General features: G+C 49.5%; 1 protein-coding gene across 2 annotated transcripts in view; it reads left to right on the forward strand.

Annotated features, from left to right (window-relative positions):
* The window catches only part of LOC147733823 (uncharacterized), a 452276-nt gene that overhangs the window by 100167 nt on the left and 337158 nt on the right, over window positions 1-14951 (forward strand). The gene's annotated exons all lie outside the window — the stretch shown is intronic.

Genomic DNA, 14951 nt, shown 5'->3' on the forward strand with positions numbered 1-14951 from the left:
ATATTCTCATGACTCCACACAGGCCTCCCCTCTCCTTCTACCCTACCGCCGTGTTCCACACCCCGCTCCCCCTAAATTTGTCCTTAATTCCTCTCCCTCTTGCAACACCAACAAAGACAACTCTCCCTTAACCTCCGTTTCACTAACTCCCGCTCTCACCCACCACCCTTCCCCACTTATGAACCCCATACCCCAAATTACCTCCTATCCTGCCACCTCGCCCTACCTGTCGCCACCTACTCCACCCCCCCTTGTTTCAATCGAGCCACCCAACCTTCCCCAACCCAACCTTCCGTGCTCTGCCTCATTCTCACTGGAAAACACGCTAGGCTCTCTTATCACTTCCATCTCCCAGCTTACAGCTGCCATCTCACTTTTATGCTCTAAGATTGTCACCCCTTCTTGCACCGCTACTCCTTCCCAACTTCCCACGAGATGCACCTCGCCCCCTCACCCCAGTACAGCCAAGCTTAACCTATCGTCTGAAAACTCTGTTAACTCACTCAAGCCCCCGAACGCCACCCTTCCTCAACCGGCATACCCTAGCAACCCCACTATCTACACCATTCCGATCATCACCTCTGTCAGAACAAAGCATCCACCTAAACCCTCCCGAGCACCCCCTTATAAGTACAATATCCCGATCATCCTTCAGAGCCCTAGTGCCCCCGTCACCAAAACAGTTTTGACAGAGCTGCGCTGCATGCTTCACAACTGCAGATCTGCAGTAAAACACAAACTTGAAATCTCCGATACCATCACCCTTCATAATATTGACATGCTCTTCCTCACAGAGACCTGGTTCAAAGATACGTCTCATTCTATATTTGATCTCCTGTTACCCACAAACTACTCTTTATTTAGGAATGACAGAACTGACAACACTGGGGGAGGTGTTGCAGTCATCTTTAGAAACACCCTCCAACTTAAGGCCTCTCCTAACAGCTCCTCCAAAACCTTTGAATGCCTTTCTCTTGAGCTTCAATTGCAACACCGTTCATCCCTCAGATTCCATGTCATTTACCGCCCGCCTCGTAGTGGCCCTTCGTTTATGGATGAACTCACCGACTTCATCAGCGACCAATACTCGCGAAGTGACAATCAGACCTTCGTGGGTGACTTCAATCTCCACTGGGGAGTACCGCAAGACTCCTCTGCGAACTCACTGGCCACTTTCCTCTCTGCAAACGATCTTATCCAACACTGCACTGAATCATAAGGGCGCAATTCTAGACCTCGACATCCCACGAACCAGCCACATCTCCGGACATCTGAGAGACCTTCACTGGCTCCCCGTCAACAAAAGAATCACCTTCCGCCTCCTCACCCACGCACACAAAGCCCTACACGACCAAGGCCCGAGCTACCTCAACAGCCGGATCAACTTCTACGCTCCCAAACGCCACCTCCGATCAGCCAACCACGCCCTCGCCGCCGTCCCCCGCATCCGAAGAGCGACCACAGGAGGAAGGTCCTTTTCCTACCTGGCCGTCAAGACCTGGAACTCCCTCCCGACCGACCTGCGCCTGACCCAAGACCACCTCTCCTTCAGGAAGAAGCTGAAGACCTGGCTGTTCGAGCAGTAGAGGCACCCCCCCTCCCCCAAGCGCCTTGAGACCCTACGGAAATGTAGCGCGCTCTATAAGTGTCATTGATTGATTGATTGATTGATTGATTGTTATTTCTAAAGCAGGCACGCTTTCTACCACTACCCCAATTCATGTAGATTGGTCTGACCACCTCCTCATCCCATTCTCTCTTCAACTTTCACACTCTATAACTCTTGGCCAACCCAAGAGGGCCATCTCATGGTTCCGGGATGCCAAAAATATTGATGTCGGTCCCCTCTGTGAATCAGCTTTGTTATCACTTCCAAGGCTCGACCCGAACCTAGATGTTGACGAACTCACCTCCCAATGCCTCATAGTTCTTGCAGCTGAAATTAATAACGTCGCTCCACTCAAAAGCAAAAGGTTAAGGCCCACTCCCTCAGCACCTTGGTTCAACAAATCCCTTTATGAGGAAAGGAAGCAGCTCAGATGCCTGGAGAAACATTGGAGGCAAGTGCCCTCCTCCGACAATTTGGCCATGCTTCGCTCAGCAAGATCCAAGTACCACAAGCACATCTTCCTTGGGAAAGCGACACACTTCAAAACCCTCCTTGACTCCGCCAAAAATAGACCCAAAAAACTATTCGATCTCATCAAAATGCCTAACTGCTCTCCCCCAACCTCCAAGGTGGATGATTCTACAAAGAGAGCAGCGGACTTTGCTATTTTCTTCGATGAAAAAGTGAAATCACTTGTGGATCAGGTCGCTCATCCTACCCCTCCAGAGGAGCGCAAATCCTTAGCCATTTGGCAGAGCTTTGACCCCATATCTGAAGATGCCCTTCTCAAGTGCATACGAAAAACAAAGCCATCCAACCATTCTCTTGACCCTATCCCCAGTGCCATTGCCATTGACTTATATACCCACTCCCTCTCCTATTGGACCACTCTGATCAACCTCTCCCTCTGGCAAGGCTCCCTTCCTGCCTCCTTCAAAACTGGGCAGGTCACCCCTCTTCTTAAAAAAACCCACTGCTGATGCGAATGACCTCAGCAACTTCCGCCCCATCACTAACATTCCCTTTCTGGCGAAGATCACTGAAAGATGTGTAGCAAAACAACTCTCCCGTCATATCAAGGACAATGATCTTCTTGACAACTGTCAGTCTGGCTTCATTCAAAACTGCAGCACTGAAACAGCTCTACTGCAAGTGGTTGATGACGCGTTGAGGATACTCGATTCAGGGGGGTCCTGTCTTCTAATTCTCCTTGACCTCTCCGCAGCCTTTGACACTGTCAATCACAACACCCTCCTCAATATTCTTCAACAGAGAATGGGCATGGAGGGCACTGTGCTTAAATGGTTTGCATCCTTCCTTTCTGGCAGATCCCAAATGATCAAAATAGCGAACAGTCTTTCACCTCCTGTGGCGGTAGGTCAAGGTGTTCCCCAAGGCTCGATACTTGCTCCCACACTGTTCAATCTCTATCTAGAACCACTGGGAAATCTCCTAAGTAAATCCGGGATTCACTATCATCTCTATGCTGACGACACTCAACTCTACCTCAAGATTGCCTCTACTCACGATCTCTCCATCCTAAGCTCCACTCTCGACTCCATTCAAAACTGGATGTCAACTCATCAACTGATTCTGAATCCCTCCAAAACTGAATTCCTCCTCTTCTCCTCCTCACTCTCTCCTCCCCCGGTTCAATCATGGATGGATCAGATGAATCTACTAAACAATAAACCCATCATTGTCGACAGCGCCAAATCCCTTGGTGTCATACTAGACAAAAAACTCAATCTAATTCCCCACATCAATTCCATTGCAAAATCTGCTCGATACCAACTGCGCCTTCTTTGGGGCATCCGTCGCTTCTTCCCGGAGCGGGACCTTATAACCCTGGTGCAATCACTGGTCCTCTCCAGACTCGACTACTGCAATTCTCTTCTTACTGGCCTCCCCAAATCCCACTTGTCCCCACTTAAGTCTGTTTTCCACTCAGCAGCTCGTTTCATTTATGGGGCCAAAAGAAGCGATCACATCACACCGATGTTATCCACCCTCCGCTGGCTTCCCTTTGAGGCTAGAGCTATCTACAAGACCGCTTGTATCACCCACAAAGCCCTGCACTCCTCTTCTCCTCGCTACCTGGCGAATAAACTGAAACTCTCTGGAGGCTCTAGACCTTCACGCAATGCGGAGAATCTACTGCTTGAACCTCCCACTTTCAAGAAGGAAAGAACGATGGCCCAATCCTTTTCGGGCAACGCAGTGAGAATCTGGAACTCATTCCCGCCTCAGCTCCGGACCACCGCCTCCTCACAGGCCTTTAAAAGGGACCTCAAAGTTCTCCTCCTCCAGAGACACCTCCAAAAGTAATTCACGTCCTCTCTTTTATATAAAGGAAGACCTCCCACTACGGAAAATTTCTACTTTTCATGTCCATGGAAGTGCCTTCCCAGTGTGTTCTTGTGGTTTGAGTGTTTGCCTTTTATTGCAGTATTATCCATGTACTTGTGTTGGTACCCTCTTGCAACTTGCACTCACCACTTTGCCCCTGTAACACACGGTTTGCTTCCTCTCACATGTTTTTTACCTTGGATACTTGCACAAGTGCCACCTTCGCCTACGTAACGTTTGTTCTTGTGCCTGAGTGTCTAGCATATATTGCAGTATTATACCTCAAATTATACTCTATTTTCTCTTGTAGCCTGCACACTTGTCACTTTTTCCTCCTGCACTTTTTACTACCTCATGTATTTTGTTTGCTCAGAAGTGTCACTATTACCTTGTCTATCTCATGTATTTTTGGTTGCTCACAATTTTTACTACCTCATGTATTTTTGTTTGCTCACAATGATCACTTTACCGTATGTAACGTAACGTATGCTTTTGCAATCTGCTGTTCGTGTAATGTTCTCAGTTTGTATAATTTCTGTTCCTATTGTAAAGCGCTCTGACGCCTTCGGGTAAAGTCCGCGCTATATAAAACTGCATAAATAAATAAATAATAAATACCGTATTGGTGTGTTATCCAAATTATTTCAAGGACTAAAGATTACAATTCCCAGGATACACGAGGTTGTTTAACAAAAATCCAAGACTGGAAATGGTATCCACAAGGAACAGATGGCAACGCTAAACCGAACAAAACGTGTATCTTAAACTGAGAGGAAACACTCATTTAAACCAAACGCCATCGCCTGCTTGCACGCTCCCAGACTGTGCAAGAGCCTGCGCATGCTAGCCGCTAATAAGGACTTGTAGGTTCTAGGCAACAACAAGAAGCATCTTGCATACATATAAAAGCATTTAGAGATCCGGCCAAAAAGCCTTGCGCAAATCATAACAGATTTGGCAAGATCCAACCCTGCCTGACTGGAAACGCCTTGCATTTAAAGAAAACAGACGGTTGTAAAAGCGGGTTTGTTCCGAGGACGAACACAAAATGGCTGTTATGTAACTGTGGTAGCATTGGAAGGCAGTGTATTGTGTGAACGTAACAAGCAACATGCAGCTGGATTTCTTTTCTAAAGCTTCGGGTGTTGCCACCAATTATGTCAGTTTAATACCTACTTTAAAAAATAAAATGGCTGGGCGGAATTTGCAGCCTGTTTCATCGCGTCAGAGGAATGATACTGTGGTGTCCTGTAGTAACAGTTCGACACCCACTAAATCCACTAAACCCACTTCATCGGTGTTGTGAAAATCTTGCCTGTGTCTATTTAAATATACTTGGATGTCGATTGTAATGTAGTACTTAATTTGCTACAAAGCAGAATGACGCAGGATCTCTACGCACGCGCTGTCCGAGCAGAAGTGTAGAGGTGAGGTGTGATGGGCCTCGAGGAGCTGTGTTCTGGCGCCACACGGGAAAGCGATTCATTTATGACAGTGAAAGGGCAGCGGAGGGTCATAGATAGAATGTTACAAACGAAACCCAGGAGCGCTCGGTGGGACATGACTGGCACCTCCTTTCTTTTGTCTCAAGCTTGAGCTGTTTGTGAGCTGTATCAGGGCCCCTGCGATCCATGCTTTAACCTCCCGAGAGAGCTGGACAGCGTTCAGGGAACATCTGGCTCCAGGATCAATAGTGCCAGCTCAGAAGCGCTGCTTCTAAATTTCACCCCAGACAAATAGCTGCCTTGCATACACTTTTCTCCATCTGGTGGGTGGTGAGGAATTTGGGAATCAAGATAGCTCATTCTGTGTTTCAAATCACTGCACTTCTTTCCATTCCTGAGGGACTCGAGAACATCCCTCCTCCCTCTTCCAGCCCCCCCCCCCCCCCACACTGGGGCACATGAATCACACGCATTCCTTGGTAGTGTAGCCATTGCAAGGTTGGCAGTCCTACCTCATATACTGTAAGTTCCAGGCTATCTCTCTATCCTTGTCGACAACCTTAATCAGCCGGTTCCAGGCGACCACCAATAGCTTCATGTAGAGCTGGAAGCTCCCACATGTTATGAATAGTTTTATCTTTCGCCCAGCAACAGCCGGAAGACCAGCTTTGCCAACTCTACTCTCCTACCAAGCCATGCAGCTGTGCTGTTTTTTTAGTGGATTGAGACAAGATTGAAATATCAAAACAATGGTGCTTCTTTGACTACTTCCCTACAGGAATTCCTATGTTCAGAGACACATGCTTATGAGAATAGCATAAGAGTTGAGATCTGTACTCTTCCCCTTAAAAGAAACAACCGTGGAAGTGTAGGAGCAGTGAGACACATGAAAGAGTTTCACCTCTTACCCCTCTCCATTCACTCAAGTCAAGTCAAGGTATGTTTATTATGACCGTAGTCTTTAAACAAACAAGCAGTGAGCATAACGCAATAAGGGGGGTGTATACAGTAAATACCTATACTTATTTTTAAAAAGTTATTCTTTAAAACAATTCTACATTTCATTTCCAAAAATACAAAGTCCAATTATAAAATACTAATCACCAATAAAAGTTACAAATGCCTTAAAACATGTTATAAAAATTAAAAACCTATTCACTTTTCTTCCCATCGTAACAGTTTCAGTCAGTAAATCTTCATACAGTACTACATTTTTCCCTTGGTTCTCAGTACACTCTGGGTCACCTTTAAAAATTTCCCTAGGGCAATTGCGATGTCAATGAAGGGTACTTCTGTTAGGAGGCTGGCTGCCTGCGTCCTTGTTTTAATTCCATATTTTAGGAAAACTGGGCGCAGCCATAGTTTTCTCTGCTCTAGGAGAAACAGGCAGTCCAACAAAATATGCGGCCAGTCACCCTTAGTTCTCAACTTACACTTGCAGCGGCCTTCTTGGTCTAGAATTGTGACTTTGAGCTCTTTATTTATTATCCACGGGTTAATCCCAATTCGACACCTCAGGATCTCGTGCCTGAACCCGCGGTTGGGTAGTCTATCAAGGTAGGGGAACCAGTTTTCGTTGGGCCAGGCATTTAGCATATGCGCATCTCCATTCACTACTGTACAGACTTCACCCCAGGCCTTGACAAAAGGAATCGAAATTTGCCTAGCTTACGTAACGGTAAGTTTCAATTCTATTAAGGACACGGAGGCGAGGATTATGCTATATCTTCCTTCGCTTTATTAACATAAAGAAACCACAGCAGCTCAGGAAAAGATATAATAAGAACACAAGATGCTTTAAACATAAAGCATTGACGTAATGTTCAACAAAAATCAACAACAACTCCCAAGAGTCTCTTTGCTTATAATAATAGTCCATAGTCCTTTGTCTCTGTCCATCGTCCCTATATAACCGGACTTCCCATCATCTTCCTCCTCTTTCTTCGCGCAGATCACGCTTAAGCCTCATTGGTCCTGTTTCGCACCGTCGTTGCCTGCCAAAAAAGGAACAGCATCAGCGAGGTGGCCCAGGAAATGCGACAACAAGGCGAGGAGCATTCAGAGAACAACACAGTACTGACAACGTAAAGGAAAACGCTTTACTTACTGCCATACGGGTGGGTAGAGACACCACCGTAGTCCGGGTGGGATAATCCTCGCCTCCGTGTCCTTAATAGAATTGAAACTTACCGTTACGTAAGCTAGGCAAATTTCGATTCTATGTCAGGACCGGAGGCTTCAGATTATGCTAGTTTAAAGCTTACTTACCACCAACTGAGCCAAATCCACCACCGGCTTAAAATAAAACCTCTTGAAGGTGGCATCCGAGGACCAGTCCGCTGCTCGCATAAGGTCCTCCAGACGAGCACCCACCGAGAATGCCTTAGAGGCCATGGCCCCCCTGGCGGAGTGTGCTCCGAAGAGAGAAGTATTGATGCCCGCTTCCTGCATGACCCAACGCACCCACCGAGCAATAGTGGGGGAGGAGACAGCTTTGTGTGGCTTCCGCAGGGCAATCAACAACTGACGCTCGCCCGGAGGGCGCAGATCCAAGGTCAGGTCCTCATATGCTTTGAGGCATTGCACGACACACAACTTAGGAGTGTCACTAAAGGCTGGATAAGAAATGGAACGCGACGACGTCTTAGTGCGTCGGCCCACCGTAAAGGTAACCCCATCCGGGGAAAAAATGCGTGCAGAAACATCCAGCGCGCGCACGTCCGAGACGCGCCTACAAGAGACCAGACATAACAACATGGCTAATTTCGCCGAGAGCTCCTTAAGAGACAGATAAGAATTCGCTGGCCACGACAGGAACAGATTCAGAACCAAATTGACGTCCCAAAGGACGGAGTACCTGGGCTCTGGCGGCAGTGCGAGGCGAACCGCTCGCAGAAGCCGGCACACAAAAGGGTGTTCCCCTACCGGACGGCCATCGATGTTATCATGGCCCGCAGATATCGCCGACCGGATAGCATTGATCGTCCTATACGCTAAACCCTTGTCGGCCAAATGAGCCAGGAAATTCAGCACGGGAACAAGGCCGGCGACCATGGGATCCAAATCCCTTCGTAAACACCAACGCATCCACTTAAGCCAAGCGGATCTGTAACGCTTTGTCGTACTATCGGCCCATGCTTTGGAGAGCAAGTGCGCAGCTGACCCCGAAAGGCCCGGGAGCGCCCAGCGTCTCCTGAGAGCCTCCACGCCACGAGGCGGAGAGTGTTCTGCATGACGAGAGGGTGAGGTTCCTGATCCGGGCTCGTCAGGAGCAGAGGAAACAGGGGGAGTAGGATTGGAAAATCCCAAGAAAGATCCAGAAGAACCGGAAACCATACTTGCGACCTCCACAGCGGTGTAACCAACACCAGGTCCGCACCCTGGCGGCGTATTTGAGCCGCCGTTCGCATGATCATGGAGAACGGGGGAAACGCAAACGGCTGTTCCCGACTCCAATCCTGCAAGAACGCGTCCGTGGCCTCCGCCAGAGGGTCCGGCCTCCAGCTGTAGAACCGCGGCAGCTGGTGGTCGAGACGGGACGCGAAGAGGTCCACCGAGAAGGGGCCCCAAAGGGAGTGTAGCCACCGGAAGACTCCCGGATCCAGTTTCCACTGGCTGGCATCCCTGAGATGTCGAGAGTGCCAATCCGCTACCTGATTGCACTGGCCTGGCAGATACTCCGCCGTCACCGCAATGTGACGAGACAGGCAATAATCCCAGAAGTCCTTCGCTAAGTCCGCCAAGGCGCGGGACCGAGGACCCCCTAGGTGGTTCACATACCGGACCGCCAAAATATTGTCCATCCGTAGCAGGACACAGGCCTTGACCGAATCTTTGGTCCAACAGCGAACAGCGAAGGAGCCCGCTAGGAGCTCCAAACAATTGATATGCAATTGTTGTTCTTCTGACGACCAGGCGCCGCCGGTGGAAAAATCCCCGCACCGGGCGCCCCAGCCCGACCTGCTGGCGTCGGACTCTATGATCAAGTCCGGAGCCGAGCCGAAGATCGCTCGCCCATTCCATGCCTCCATGTGAGACAGCCACCATGACATCTCCTCCTTCACTTCGTCCGTGAGGGGGACCCACTGATCGTAACACATCCCACGGCGCAAATGCTGCGCCTTCAGGCGCTGAAGAGCCCTGTAGTGCAGCGGGCCTGGGAAAATCGCCTGGATGGAGGACGATAGAAGACCCACCACCTTGGCGACATGGCGCAGTGACGTACGGTCCCTCGCGATCGTCTGCCGAAGCAGGTGTCGTATCTTTGCGACCTTCCGACCCGGTAGGCTCAAGACCGCCTGTACCGAGTCCACCACGAAACCTAAAAAGGTGATCTGCTGGGAGGGAACCAAAACCGACTTGGAGCTGTTGATGACGAACCCCAGTCTCTGAAGCAGGTCGACAGCTTGACCCAGCTGTCCTGCCAGCACCTCTGGGCACTGCCCCATGAGGAGGATGTCGTCTAAGTATACTAGCATACGGACCCCTTGACTTCTGAGAAACTCCACTACCGGGTGGAGGACCTTCGTGAAGCACCACGGGGCCGAAGAAAGACCGAACGGCAGGGCGGTGAATTCGAACACCTTGCCGTCCCACAGGAATTGTAGGAAACGACGATGAGGGGGGTGGATGGGAACGACCAAGTAGGCATCCTTGAGATCCAGTCGCACCATCCAATCCCGAGGGAGGAGCACGTCCCGAAGGAGGTGGATCCCCTCCATCTTGAAGTGACGGTAGACCAACCACCCATTGAACTCCTTGAGATTGATCACAGGCCTCTTGCCCCCATCTGTCTTGTCGACCAAGAAGACGTTGCTGAGGAACCCATGTGGATGGCGCGTTGATAGACGGATGGCTCCCTTGCGCAGCAAGTCTGAGACCTCCTCGTCTATCAATCGCGCGTCGGAGTCTGAAAAAACCATCGGGCGCGGGGGCCACGCTTTAGTTGGCTGGTCGTAAAACTCTATATGGAAACCTCTCACAGTTTGCAAAACCCAAGCATCGGCAGTGAGCAATTCCCACTCCCCGTAAAAGCTTGCCAGCCGCCCCCCAATCGGAACTTGATCCAAGCAAAGTACACTTACTGGGGGCATTTCCTTGTCCGGAGTTCTTCTTGAACCCTCTGCCACCATAGCGCTGTCCCCTCGTGGGGTAGAAGTTGGTGTAGTTGGCCGAGGTCTGGTACTGACCTCTTCCGGAGCCTTGTCCACGGTTGTTGGTCTGCTGACCACGGCCGATCGCGCGGCCCCTGCCGCGACCGGCCCCTCCAGAAAAACGCTGGTGGAACACCCTCTTGATGCTGGACTGGGCCTTGTCCAGCGACGTGAACGTATTCACGAACTTTCCCAGCTCGCGGATGAAAGGCTCACCGAAGAGGCCACCCTGGGCCACGGCACCTGCCTCCGACGAGGCCAGGTCCCCTAGCTTCGGATCCAGCTTGATAAGGAGCGAACGCCGCCTCTCCGTGGATAGGGCACAGTTGGCGTTGCCCAAAAATACGATCACCCTCTGGGCCCAGTTGGAGAGCACCTCCGGTGAAATGGCGGTGCCATTCGCTCGAGCCTCCTCCGCCATATCAAGGATCTTCGTGGCGGGCCCGACCGCATCCAACAGCTTGTCCTGGCAGGCCCGCCAGGACCGGTCGATCCCCTTCCTGGGGTCCTTCATGAATTTCGCCAGGAAGGTGGCCATCTTGGGGTCCAATTCTGGTGTCATGGCCACTTTCCCTTCCAGAGTAGGCCGAGGGCATTCCCCGCGCAGGCAACCCCTCGCCTCCTTCTCCAGGGGCTTGCGCAGCCTGCCCGCGACAAACTTCGCCACCGTCTCCCCCGGGGCCCAGGCCGCGGATCGGGGGTGGACGATCTCGTCCGGGTCCAGCATGCCCGACTCGTCCCGGGGCATCTCCTTCGATGAAGGTGTCGGGAGCCAGGAGCGGGTCGACTCCCCGTCGTCATCCGTGTCCGGAGAATCGTAGATCGGGGAGGCGGGCGCCGTAGACACGTCGCCCGAAGTGCCAGGGTCCACCAAGGGCGCCGGAGGCACCGCCGTCGCCTTGGCCAGGAAGGCGTCACGAAGCCGCTCGAAAGCGCCCTTGTCCACGCCTTGGGCCTCCGACGAAGGTCCCTCACCACGGGGCCTCTTCGAAGCGGGTGGCAACCCGCCGGACGTCCCCGGGAGTTCGGGGGACGGAGGCACCTGTGCCGCTGCCAGCTTCGCACACTCCTCCACGATGCGGGCAGAAAGGCGGTCCTCCATGGGCCCTACCACCTCCGTCACTCAACGATAGATGGAGTTGTCCACCGCCTGATAAAACTCATCATCCTGCAGATAGGGGCAGGCCTCCTCATCGTACTCCCCTTCCATCTCGGAACCAAGGGCAAATGCGGGGCACCCCAGAGGGCGGCAACCGAGAAAGTTCTCGAATGTGGGCAGGCCCAGCGGCTGCGATCACGTTTTGGGCCAGCTGACGTGGCAGGTGGGCTGCACCAACCCCCAAGCACGCAGACCCTCCTCGCCGGGACCGGGTCTACGTACCCCTCAAGCGCGCTAGGCCACACACGGGAAAGAGGTGCACAGATCTCGCCCGAGGGCGATTCACGCGGTCAGAACCGCTATACAGACCCCAGAGGGCGTCAAAATTGGTAAAGTACAGACCCGGATCACCAGGTGTCAGAGGGGTACGCGAGGGTCGGCCCCTGCGCAAGCAGACCCCACGGCGCGGCTCCTCGCACTGCGGAGGCGCGCCGGAGGGTCGGCGAGACGACAGGCCGCCCCCTTGCGGTCTATGTACACACCGCACACAAGTGGGAATAAAGTCGCGTAGGAACGATAGAACGTTCCCGCAACCGGGGACTCTGAAAGGGAATAAACCATGCAAGGAGTCCCCAAAGACCGCACACAAGACAATCAATCACAATCAAAAGAAGTCGAAATAGAAAAGCACTTATCTGGCTGCGGGAGCAGCGAAGAAAGAGGAGGAAGATGATGGGAAGTCCGGTTATATAGGGACGATGGACAGAGACAAAGGACTATGGACTATTATTATAAGCAAAGAGACTCTTGGGAGTTGTTGTTGATTTTTGTTGAACATTACGTCAATGCTTTATGTTTAAAGCATCTTGTGTTCTTATTATATCTTTTCCTGAGCTGCTGTGGTTTCTTTATGTTAATAAAGCGAAGGAAGATATAGCATAATCTGAAGCCTCCGGTCCTGACATAGAATCCAAAAAGACTGGACTCCAAGAAGTGGAAGGGTTTTGCAAAGTCGAGACTGTGCACAATGGCTTAATGGGAAAAAAACAATGACCGTCTACAGTGCCCTAGATTAATTCAATGCAGCTAGGAAGGGCAACTCAACAGCACATTGTGAGCTTGGGAACAGTACATACTGAAGTAAATGGCCAACAGGGGATTATCTACAAAGTATGTGATACAATTATTTACTGTATTACTGACATGTCTAAAATTTATAGACTTATAATAATTGAAGAATAATCAAGGAAACAAAATATAAACAAAGCAAAACTGATCAACACAGTGCAAAGCAACAAACAGGAAAAAGAATAGGCGTACAACAAAGAGAGCATTAACTCAAAGAGTTTTACACCTAAAAAATTAAACAACAGTAGTGGGGTAAAAGGCAGCAAGATGTAATGTGCCAGCTTGAGTCTAAAACAAAATTAGTCATTAGGCACTAATTAGTGCCACTTCTCATAATCGGAATTCAATTTCAAACCTTAACTAAACATCTAACAACTGATCGCGGACTGACTAGTCCCTACTGAGAGTGGGTTATCATTTGTCTAAATTTGTACTAGACCACCATGAAGAAAAAAAACATACAGGCACCAACGAGTGTATTCCTCAGTGCCATGCTTTTATGTTAGGGGCTAAAAGAGAAATGCCACCTGACTGACTGGCCAGGTTGTGTCTCCTGCCATTTGATTGCTTAGTTTGTTTCGAATTACGAGATACGCAGTGTTTGTAGTTTGTTTCCGTCAGGCCTCTGGATGGTATTTGCCATTAGTGCACCACTACCAGCGAGTCACAATGTAGAGACTGATGCAAATAATCACATAAATTACCAAAGCAGAACGCAACTCTTGTAAAAACATGCACATACTTGGTATTCCATTCTATGTTATGAACCTGCCGAGACGATAGTTAAAAATATTTATATAATACATTTCCAGCGTTAGCTTCTTTCCTGTCTATTCATGCGTAGATGCCTCGTACAACAGTGCTTTTTAATTATTACGCACGATCATATTGGTGCCTGTATGCTTTTTATGAGAGGGTAAACAGGAAGGGCCTTGGCAATGCGTATCTTGTTTGTGACTAATCAGTAACTCGGCTTCCACCGTTTGTGTGACCTTGTGAAAACGAGGATTGACGATTGGTATGACTCGGCAATATGCAAGCACAGTTCAAAGTCTGCACACGACTACAAGGTTAAATTCAATAATGGTCGTGGGCGGAAGTGTATTTAATCATCGAACCAGATATTGTTTGTTTTATGATAGAGGGAAGCCGTCCCAGCCTGACCTCTGAGAGCGCGTAGACTTTGTGCTTTGAAACCATTCGTCTCTTTGAGGCGGCTATTTTGCAAGTCTTTAAGTGGAGGCCCCGAGAATGATCACAACTGAGGCCTGGTTACACGTTGAGGCGGTATTTATTGCCCCAGATAAATAATGTTGCCAGGAGGGGCGTTATTTATCGGGTGCGAGAAATAACACTTATGAGTTTATGAGGAATAACGTGGATTTCGGTGTTTAACGCACCAAAATCCGCATGATCCAGTAAACACCGTATGTTTTCTCCTATAAAATGTTGGCAAGTTTTACCTGCCGAAATGTAATGAGTCTGGGATCATTTGATAATCATTGGACGCGTTAAATAAAAACAAACTTGTAATTCTGCCCCGTACATACACAGGGGTTTACGCACCAGACGGAATTAACCACCCACCTTGTAATCCGGCCCAAAATCTCCCCATAGCAGTTTCTGTGCAAACTTGAGGCTATGTGGTTATTTGTTTTGAAATTAGTAATGTGTGTACCTGACATTGCTGTGTTTTTATTAATTTTGGAATTGGTTAGTCGTTACTCAACTACCACCACATCCCCAGACCATGTGCATGAGACGCCAATTTGCGCAGTTCTGTTGGGTTTGGAACTGAATTGGGTATTCCTAGTAGCCATAACGTCTTTTTCTTTACAATATATGTTGGCATTGAAGGTAGTTCATATTGAATGACTACACTGTTACTAAGAAAGTAGGGTCCTTGATAGTACAAAGACTAAACATTTTTATATGCCCAGAAATCTGCGCGGTCACTTAACTTAGTGTATTTTCTTTTTTTATTGATGATTCTGTTTCTTCTCTGACATCCCCACCACAAATATTTTTTTCTGATGGAGGAATCCACTCTTAGACCTACGTAAATATGATTTAAGTATTGTTTTTGCCATTTAAATTCTAGTGTTTGATGGCATTTCTGGATGTAATTAGAATCAAACCTCTTCCAAAAACTTTTACTTGTATTTGGG

The sequence above is a fragment of the Lissotriton vulgaris genome, chromosome 2_1, assembly GCF_964263255.1.
Source record: "Lissotriton vulgaris chromosome 2_1, aLisVul1.2, whole genome shotgun sequence".
In the NCBI taxonomy this organism is placed as follows: domain Eukaryota; kingdom Metazoa; phylum Chordata; class Amphibia; order Caudata; family Salamandridae; genus Lissotriton; species Lissotriton vulgaris.